The sequence below is a fragment of the Aegilops tauschii genome, chromosome 7, assembly GCF_002575655.3.
Source record: "Aegilops tauschii subsp. strangulata cultivar AL8/78 chromosome 7, Aet v6.0, whole genome shotgun sequence".
Taxonomy (NCBI): Eukaryota; Viridiplantae; Streptophyta; class Magnoliopsida; order Poales; family Poaceae; genus Aegilops; species Aegilops tauschii.
This window is the reverse complement of record NC_053041.3, coordinates 162,534,390-162,543,304: the sequence shown is the minus strand read 5'-3', so window position 1 is coordinate 162,543,304 and position 8,915 is coordinate 162,534,390.

Here is an 8,915-nt window from a genome sequence, read left to right as displayed (position 1 = left end):
TATGAGCTTCTCGCAAAGCAAGGAGGCGGCTATCCCGGTTTCATCTCTTGGTTCAAACAAACGGTAATTTCTATTAGACCATTTCATTTCATTCGCTAATTTCTGCCTAATGCAACAATCCTTCCGTATTAAACTTGTAGGCTAATTCAGAGTCTATGGACGCCGAATTGAGACAAGTCGCTAATGGTTTTGACTATAAGGTCCGTTCATTTGACAAATACGACATCAACGGGTATCGTTTTCGTACCTATGGCAAAGAGCTATCTATGGCCGACCGACAGTCTACAAATTGTTGTGTATCTGCTATTGGCGAAGGAGGTACCGAATATTATGGGTGAGTTGAAGCAATTTATGAACTTCTACTCTATGGTGACAACCCACCGAATGTCATACTCTTCAAATGTTATTGGTTTCAGCCGAAGGAGACTAGAAGGACTCATGAACATATAGGGCTAGTTGAAATCAAACAAAGCACCCATTTAGATGTTCCTGATGTCTATATTACGGCTCAACAAGCGACCCAAGTATTCTATCTACCGTGGGCCTGCCAAACTAATCCAAATCTGAAAGGTTGGGATGTCGTTTATGAAGTGCCTCCACGTGCTAGACTATCTCCCCCAAAGGAAGAGGATTATGAACCTCACATTAACCCAGACACATATGAAGGAGAATTCTTCCAAGAGACACGTCTTTCCCAAAAGCGTTTCAAGACCTAGACACATAGTGGGGGAACGTAGTAATTTCAAAAAAATTCCTACGCACATGCAAGATCATGGTGATGCATAGCAACGAGAGGGGAGAGTGTGTCCACGTACCCTTGTAGACCGAAAGCGGAAGCGTTAGCACAACGCGGTTGATATAGTCGTACGTCTTCACGATCCGACCGATAAAGTACCGAACGCGCAGCACCTCCGAGTTCAGCACACGTTCAGCCCGATGACGTCCCTCGAACTCCGATCCAGCCGAGTGTTGAGGGAGAGTTTCGTCAGCACGACGGCGTGGTGACGATGATGATGTTCTATCGATGCAGGGCTTCGCCTAAGCACCGCTACGATATTATCGAGGTGGAATATGGTGGAGGGGGGCACCGCACACGGCTAAAAGATCAATGATCAATTGTTGTGTCTATGGGGTGCCCCCTGGCCACGTATATAAAGGAGTGGAGGTGGGGGAGGGCCAGCCCTCTCTATGGCGCGCCCTAGGGGAGTCCTACTCCCACTGGGAGTAGGATTCCCCCTTTCCTAGTAGAACTAGGAGCCCTTCCAAGTAGTAGGAGTAGGAGAGAAGGAAAGGGAAAAGAGAAGAGAAGGAAGGAGGGGGCGTCGCCCCTCCCCCTAGTCCAATTCAGACTAAGCCTTGGGGGGCATGCAGCCTCCCCTCTCTCTTTCCCCTAAAGCCCAATAAGGCCCATATACTCCCCGGCGAATTCCCGTAACTCCCCGGTACTCCGAAAAATACCCGAATCACTCGGAACCTTTCCGACGTCCGAATATAGTCGTCCAATATATCGATCTTTACGTCTCGACCATTTCGAGACTCCTTGTGATGTCCCCGATCTCATCCGGGACTCCGAACTACCTTCGGTACATCAAAACACATAAACTCATAATACAAATTGTCACCGAACGTTAAGCGTGCGGACCCTATGGGTTCGAGAACTATGTAGACATGACCGAGACACGTTTCCGGTCAATAACCAATAGCGGAACCTGGATGCTCATATTGGCTCCCACATATTCTACGAAGATCTTTATCGGTCAAACCGCATAAAAACATACGTTGTTCCCTTTGTCATCGGTATGTTACTTGCGCGAGATTCGATCGTCGGTATTTCAATACCTAGTTCAATCTCGTTACCGGAAAGTCTCTTTACTCGTTCCGTAATGCATCATCCCGCAACTAACTCATTAGTCACATTGCTTGCAAGGCTTATAGTGATGTGCATTACCGAGAGGGCCCAGAGATACCTCTCCGATACACGGAGTGACAAATCCTAATCTTGATTCATGCCAACCCAACAAACACCTTTGGAAACACCTGTAGAGCATCTTTATAATCACCCATTTACGTTGTGACGTTTGATTGCACACAAAGTGTTCCTCCGGATATTCGGGAGTTGCACAATCTCATAGTCCGAGGAACATGTATAAGTCATGAAGAAAGCAATAGCAATAAAACTGTAACGATCACAATGCTAAGCTAATGAATGGGTCTTGTCCATCACATCATTCTCCAAATTATGTGATCTCGTTCATCAAATGACAACACATGTCTATGGCTAGGAAACATAACCATCTTTGATGAACAAGCTAGTCAAGTAGAGGCATACTAGGGACACATTGTTTTGTCTATGTATTCACACATGTATCAAGTTTCCGGTTAATACAATTCTAGCATAAATAATAAACATTTATCATGAAATAAGGAAATAAATAATAACTTTATTATTGCCTCTAGGGCATATTTCCTTCAGCAGCGTCGACAAACCCAACGGTTGAGCTTTGTCTGGCGGGCCGGCCCCATTCACGTAACCTCCTGGGGTCGTTGGTGTTTGGCCTTCTCATGCGATAACCTTAGGAGATTCACTCGGCGCAGGTTGCCAAACCATCTCGCACGACTATCACAAGTGTTCCGAATAAAATTCGGGCGCAACCCACCTTGAGGTAGGGCCTCGTGAGTCCCGCGCTGGCTCACGAGTGCCCATACACACCTCCTCTAGCGCTGTCGTGCAAGCCATGTGTCAGGGCGGGGCTGTACATGCCCCAGAGTATTCCCTCAGAGGGAGCTCCCACCCACGTACCAGTGGAAGCCCCATGCTCCACGTTGGCGGATGACACTGTCGAGGAGCGGCTATGCCCGTGCAAGAGCAGAAGCGCCATGCTCCGTGCTGGTGATAAACAACTGAGGGCAGCCTAGTGGCTGCACTAACCTCAGGAGAGCCACCTGGCTCGCTGTTCAGCCTCACCACGCCACTCTTCTGTCGGGAGAGTTGCGCGAGGGGATGGGCATGGGGGCTATGCTCAGGTCACGCCTGGCCTATGTCACCTCGCCAGGTCCCTCGGACATGGTCTTCGCGCACCCCTCCCGAGCGAGAGCCCGGCGAACAAAGGTATGGTGGTTTGTTCATACATCAAGGCGGACCCCTGGGCATCGCGACACAGGGGCCTAACTGGTCACGTATCCCCTCACCCCTTGATCTTGTCCTGGTGATCCGGACGACCCAATGTCGGCTGAGATATGCGCAGGGCCGGGCCCTGCCGACGCAGAATGCTAAGACCTACTCCCGCATCTCCTTCCCGAGAGTTGTTCGTACGTCAAGGGGGACTGCTGAGCATCGCGACTCTGGAGCCTAACTGGTCATGTAGCCCCTCACCCCATGGTCTTGTCCTGGTGATCCGGACGGCCCAACGGCGGCTGAGGTATGTGCGGGGCCGGGCCCTGCGGACGCAGAACACTAAAGCAAACGGAAAGGAATCACAGAATCCTAGCAAATTATTACAACACATACTGTCTCTTAAAAAGTACAAAGCATAAGTTCTTACGCCTCCACGAGGCATGATACATGTTGCAGGACTTAGACAGGGGGAAGCGCCACCATCAAGCCTCTTCTTCGGCCTTGGGCGCCATCGTCGCCCGCCTGGGGAGCCCCGTCATCGACGACGTCGCCGCCGTCCTTGCCATCGGCCGTGACCACAGGGTCGACAGCGAGGAACTTCCGCAGCAGGGCCTCCACCAGATCCTTCACGACCTCGGCAGCAGCAGTGTAGAGCTCAGGGTCCACGGGCTCAAGCAAGGCACCAAGGTCGAAGCTGGGGTCCCGAAGATGGAGGTGGCTGAAGACGTGCGTCGCGGCCGAGGTGGAAAGCGCGCGGGTCTTTCCCTCCACCATGGGGCCTACTCTGACGACGATGCCCTTGAGCGCCGCGACAAGCTTGAGGAGCAGCCCGGCGGAGCCTTCCTCCGGACTCACCAGCGGCTTCTCGTACCCGCCCCGTAGAGATCCTGTAGTGCCTTGCGGGACCTCAGCTCGAGGGAGTCTAAAGCGGCACGCCCCCGCTGCGGACACCTCCTCAGCAGCGGCAAGGAGCTTCTCCCTGGTGACCAGCCGAGCCTTGTCCTCGGAGACGAGCTTGGCATGGGACGCCTGGGCCTCCTCCACCTCCTCCTTCAGTTTCTCCAGGCGACCGTGCTCCATGGCCTGTTCCCAGGCATCCTACTCCAGCTGGGCATCACGTTCGGCGATCGCAGCTTCCCGGGCCTTTAGCTTTTCCTCCTGCTCCTCGAGCTGGCGGGTACGGGTGGCCTGCTCATCGAGGAAGGCTTTCAGCTCAGCCTCCGCCGCGCGGCAGTGCTCCTCGGCGGCCTTTGCGTCCTTCAGCACCACGTCGCGGGCGGCTGCGGCTACGGCGGCCACCTTCCAGCCCTCCCCCGCAGCGACCTCGACCTAGCCCCAGGCCGCCCTGGCGGATGAGTCCGCCTAGAGCCATCCCGAGACCAGCCCCAACGCCCTACGCCGGTCAGGGCCATGAAGATCATCTCGGAGCTGGTCCAGCATGGAGAAGGCCTCCTCCAGAGCACCGGGCGCGACGGAAGAACCACGGCCCGCCGGCATGATGGCGGGGGGAGGAGACGACGCTGGCGCCAAGACTGGCGAAGCAGCAGCAGCAAGGATGGCCGGGGGCTCCGGGGCCCTCGGGTCATCAACAGGCGCGCTGAAGGCGAGCGCCTCCGGAGTCGGCTCAGCCGCAGGAGCAGCCTTCTCCTGAGGCTGGGCCCCCGAGCCTCGAGAGGACAACCCTGCAGCAGGAGGAAGCGAGGCAGCCTGGCCTTTCCGCGCTGGGGTCTCCGAGGCCTCAGCAGGCCGCTTGGCTCGACACTAGCCTGTCCATCAAGAAGAAAATGTTGGGTGATGCGCCAAGAGCAAAGAGCAAGGGCAAGGTGATACACTTACTGGCCCTCCGCGACGTAGTCCCTCTTCTTGCCCAGGAGCACGACGCCACCAAGCTTCGTGGGCACGGGCGTCGCCGCGCTCCCGAGGAAGCAATGCCGACCTGTCCTTCTTCGGGGTCCCCTGTATCAGCCTCTTCTGGGGGGTGCCCCCAGACCTCGTGGTGACACCGGTGGAGAGCTGTGACTCCCTGACTGGGTGCTCACCGACGTCGTCGTCATCGGAGAAGGCGCGGAGGAGCTCGCTCTGCCGCGGGGGAGAGTTCTCCGCCACCTCCTCCAAAGTCGCCTCTGAGTCCGCCTTCTCCTCCTCCTCGGGCTCAACGGAGGACACCGGCACCGGGGAGCCCAGGGGCTGGGAAGACTTCAGCGGCACGAGCCCCTGCTCGTTGAAGGCAGGCATGGCGGCGGCCACCTTCTCCCCGTCCTCGCGGCGGTACAGCGGGAGATGGGCTTCTAGGGGGCCACACTGGTCCCTCCCGAGCAAGGTGCACACGACCTTTCTTAGCTCCTCATCAGACAAGGCGTCTGGGTGCAACCGGAGGTCGTCTTCCGCACCCTTGAAGCTCCACAGGGCGCGCACATGAGTGCGCCTGGGGCGGAGCAAGGCGCTGCGTCAGGAACTCCTTGACGATCATGGCCCCCATTAGCTGCTCCGCCTCCAGGGCAGTCGTCATCTGCTCCAGCAACCGCTCCGCCCGGGGGTCGGTGAGCTTCTCGTGAGCCCACCAGTCCAGCTTCACTGAGAAGGCGGTCGGCAGCTCCATCCGAGCGTGGGAGGGCTTGGCATCCATGAAGATCCACTTGTGCCAGAAGTCCTCCATCTTCTTCCGGGCCCTCGAGTTCGTGTTGCTGCCATGAGCCGCGATGAAGCTGGCGCACCCAGAGCACTGGTCGCTGATTATTCGGAGGTAGAAGAAGTGGCGGAAGCGCAACGGAGGGCATTACCCCCACGAACGTCTCGCGGTAGAAGGTGAAGATCGACAGGAGGAGGATGGAATTAGGGTAAAGTTGGAGGGCGTGGAGCCCTAATGGCTAAGGATGGCGTAGAAGAAACTGGAGAAGGGGGGGAACTAGCCCAGCGAAGACGTTGCGCAGGAAGAAGGAGTAAAAGGTGTCACCCAAGGCTTCCGGCTTGGCGGAGCCGACCCGGAGCGCCGTCTCTCCCCCTCGTTGCCGCTGCACGCCGTCAGCGGGAGCACGGCGGTGAGGTGCTTCTCCTCGGCAACGGTGGATGCACTCAAGGCCGGCTCAAACCAAGGAGCCGAGCGCGCGGCCAAGGCCAATGAATTCGCCTTGTCGGTGGCCATCGGTGGCAAGCTCAGGGGAAGGATTCAATAGATCTGGAGGCGCTTGATGCGGCTTGAAGCTACATCGGTATTTCCCAAAAGAGGAAGGGATGATGCAGCACAACGACGGTAGGTATTTCCCTCAGTGATGAGACTAAGGTTATCGAACCAGTAGGAGAACCAAGCAACTCTACGTAAATAGCACCTGCACACAAATAACAAATACTCGCAACCCGACGTGTAAAAGGGGTTGTCAATCCCTTTCGGGTAGCGGCGCTTGAAGATAGGCAAACGAACGTGAGAGAGTTGTAAATATTGATAGATCGAATGCCAAATAAAATAAATTGCACCAAGGTATTTTTGTACTTTTTTGGTTTAATAGATCTGAAAATAAAAGGCAAATAAAATAGATCGCAAAGGTAAATAATATGAGAAAGAGACCCTGGGGCCGTAGGTTTCACTAGTGGCTTCTCTCGAGAAAAATAGCAAACGGTGGGTGAACAAATTACTGTTGGGCAATTGATAGAACTTCAAATAATCATGACGATATCCAGGCAATGATCATTATATAGGCATCACGTCCAAGATTAGTAGACCGGCTCTTGCCTGCATCTACCACTATTACTCCACACATCGACCGCTATCCAGCATGCATCTAGTGTATTAAGTTAAGGAGAAACGGAGTAATGTAATAAGAATGATGACATGATGTAGACAAGATCTATTTATGTAGAAATAGACCCCATCGTTTATCCTTAGTAACAACAATACATACGTGTCGGTTCCCCTTCTGTCACTGGGATCAAGCACCGTAAGATCGAACCCACTACAAAGCACCTCTTCCCATTTCAAGATAAATAGATCAAGTTGGCCAAACAAAACCCAAATATCAGAGAAGAAATACAAGGCTATAAGCAATCATGCATATATGTAACATCCCAAATTTTCAATTTGCAAGGTTATACATAGGTCAGCATATGCATATCATATTTTATTTGCTTTTCGGTTTTGATCCTAGAAATTCTAAGAAACCCAAGGACCCACGGAGAGAGTTGGGGATTTCATCTATTTTCATATTTGAATTTTCTCAAATATTGAAAAGAGGATCATTTTGGTTTTAATCATTTTCTCTCCAAAATATTTCATATTAAAATATATGAGAGGAGATAATATGACTTCTCCAAAATAAAAGAAATATTGGAGGAAAATGTTAAAATCAAATAAATTATTTTATTTGAATTTTATTGCTATTAGAAAAAATATGCATTTTTCAAAATTGCATTTTTAGGCCAAGAAAATGTTCACTATGTTCTAAATATTTTATTTAGAGGGTGAAACTTGTTTTTGGCAATTTTTAGATTTTTTCTATTTACTTAGGATTTTTTTTCTTTCGGCGGAATTATTTAAAAAAATATTCTTCGCTGCCCGACTGGGCCGAAGGCCCAGCCGAGCCGGGCCGCACCCGCACCGCCACCGTCTCCCTCGCGTAGACCGAGCCGCCGCCGCCGCCCGAGTCCGGCCGGGGCACGACTCCCGGTCCGACCCGGCGCCCCCTTTCCCAAGTCGCCGCACCGCCCCCTCCACTCCTTAAATACCGCCCCACCCCGCCGCCTCTCCTCGTCCCGCTCGCCGCCCGCTGCCGCAGCCGCAGCGCCCCGCCGCCACAAGCCCGCTGAGGGAGTCCTGGATTAGGGGGTCCTCGGACAGCCGGACTATATCCTTTAGCCGGACTGTTGGACTATGAAGATACAAGATGGAAGACTTCGTCCCGTGTCTGGATGGGACTCTCCTTGGCTTGGAAGGCAAGCTTGGCAATACGGATATGTAGATCTCCTCCCTTGTAACCGACTCTGTGTAACCCTAGCCCCCTCCGGTGTCTATATAAACCGGAGGGTTTAGTCCGTAGGACAACAACAATCATACCATAGGCTAGCTTCTAGGGTTTAGCCTCTACGATCTCGTGGTAGATCAACTCTTGTAATACTCATATCATCAAGATCAATCAAGCAGGAAGTAGGGTATTACCTCCATCGAGAGGGCCCGAACCTGGGTAAACATTGTGTCCCCCGCCTCCTATTACCATCCGCCTTAGACGCATAGTTCGGGACCCCCTACCCGAGATCCGCCGGTTTTGACACCGACATTGGTGCTTTCATTGAGAGTTCCGCTGTGCCATCACCGTAAGGCTAGATGGATCCTTTGATCATCGGCAACGGTGCGACCCAGGGTGAGGTTTTCCTCCCCAGACAGATCTTCATATTCGGCGGCTTCGTATTGCGGGCCAACTCGCTTGGCCATATAGAGCAGATCGAGAGCTACGCCCCTGGCCATCAGGTCAGGTTTGGAAGCTTGAACTACACTGCCGACATCCGCGGAGACTTGATCTTCGACGGATTCGAGCCCATGTCAGGTGCGCCGCACAGTCTCGACGAGCACGATTTGGCTCTGCCGTCGAACAGTGTTCGGGAGATCGCCCCTGTAACTACTTCGGCCCTAGATCCGGAACAAATTGCGCCATCTGAGGACGGGTGGATAGACCGCGCCCCGGAGACCGCACACTTAGCGGAGATAGAGCCGAATACTGACTTCACCTCCCACGAGACCCGTGTTGCCGAACCATTGGATTCGTCCCCGTTCATGGGATCCGAGCCGCCTGCGTCCGTGCCTATCAAATCCGAT